Below are 1,982 nucleotides of genomic sequence, written 5' to 3'. Positions count from 1 at the left end.
TCCACCGGTAATGCTATTTTTTTGCTTTGATAATGCTAGTTTAGCCAAATATTTTGTCTCGAAATGGTTAATATCTCATGATTAGAAAATCCTATATTTATACAAAAAAGAAAAATGCCTTTTGAAACATTTCATCAAGTTCTCCGTGAAAATATATCACCTGCTGGTCTTTCTAAGGGTGCTTCATTTTACTAACCTTATAGTGTCTATGGAATAATGCTAAAGAGAAGTACGTGTGGTTTGACATGTGAAGCCGTAAAAGACAACTACAGTAATCAGATGGTATAATAATATATACCTCTATGTAAATGTTTGCGCTGGTATGCACATTTACATTCTAAATATATGCAGATATACTTCAGTCATACACTCGAAAAGTTCACCATCTAAGCAGAAGTGCTGCAGACTGGCCAACCGTCACATGGTTAGCCGCACTATTTTCGAGTGGTATCTTCTCGAAGCAATTCTAGGACATCTCCTCCTTCTTCTAACGAAAAAGTGCGTCCATGGGGTAAAACTGTATCCTTAGTGTTATAGGATACATTAAGTAACGAGTAACCTTCTGGCGGTCTCGTATAGTGCACAATTCCAACGTATACTCGCAAGAGCGTGCCCTAAATATTGGGACCCTGCATGTTTCTTGATTTTAGCTTAAACGAAGTGCGTCAATTTTCATTCGGATAGAAATATCCAATGCACTTTTAGGTAACGTAAAGACCGTAACGAAAGTTTGCCTAACCCTATAAAGGCTGTACTTACGGAGTACTTCACAGGCTATGTCTTCTCGGTGCGACTATTTGTATAGCGGGCGGAAATGGCTAAGACCCGGCGCCGCCACAATGGCGCAGCGGTAACGTGTCTATCGAAGGTTACGTGAGATGGTCTGGGTTCAAAGCCGGGGGTAGATACAGGGTTCGTTCCGAACCCGAATGAGCCGTCGTCAGCTCTCGAAAGCAATGGGAGATTTAGGCAGTATTGGTCGTCGAAGCTTTACCTGGTTTTATGTTTCGCTACGGAGCACGAATCGAACTCGTTTACGAATCTGTTCCGCAACTTTGAGCTCATAGAATGTCAGAACGATTGTTAGCCAAACTTACAAGCTCAGATTGATTAACTATTTAAATTCAATATAATATAGGAGGATAGTAAACGTGCATGCACCAATTTACCCGATAACAGACACTTGCCGACGAATGGAGGCTGTCGGGTTCACGTTGGATCAAATCACCTCGATGTACAATACCTTTGGTCTCTGCCCAAAGGCTCTCTGACAGCATAATTTGGTGTGTATTTAAATAAAAAACCTATCACTTAACATGAGAAGTTAAAATCACCGGTGACGCATACGCTTGTCCGGACAGTTACAACAAATAACATTTGCTAATACAGAATAATGGTATCATTTTGAAATTAACAGATACGGATATAATGGTTCCTCAAAGCTAAACCATATTGGCTGAGTAAACCCTCATACCAAGTGACCATTAACTACGGTTTGGACTTGGAAGTGGATTACATACTTGCATGTATGCCCACTTCATCATTGCAGCCAATTCTATACAATTACAATTAACAGGGAATAATGTGGACCCTTAGATAATATCATACTTCAATTCTGTAATTATATTTCTTTATATCGTTTCTAATTATGGAAAAATTAGGAGCGATATAAACAAAAGAGGAAATACCATCTGAGACTGTGTTATTGCCAAAGCCGTGTGGAAAGTTTAAAAATCTCTGCGTAACTGTTAACTCTTTTAACTATTCGAACTATTTCATCCGAACGTTTTCGCTTCGATATAACTAAATTCACATCCCATTTAATACTAGACTCCTATGGCGTATGTTTGGAGAATCTAGCCTAAAAGGTATCTGTTAAAATAATGCGTTGATTTAGGTGGAGTTTCCGTACCCAAGAACAACAAGCCAGTATTACACGTAACGGCGTTTCAGGCCTTTTTTCATATCACACACTCTTTTAA

This window comes from Varroa jacobsoni, unplaced genomic scaffold (assembly GCF_002532875.2).
Source record: "Varroa jacobsoni isolate VJ856 unplaced genomic scaffold, vjacob_1.0 scaffold_1169, whole genome shotgun sequence".
NCBI classification, from domain to species: domain Eukaryota; kingdom Metazoa; phylum Arthropoda; class Arachnida; order Mesostigmata; family Varroidae; genus Varroa; species Varroa jacobsoni.
The sequence above is the reverse complement of the archived record's forward strand: the minus strand, read 5'-3'. Positions refer to the sequence as shown.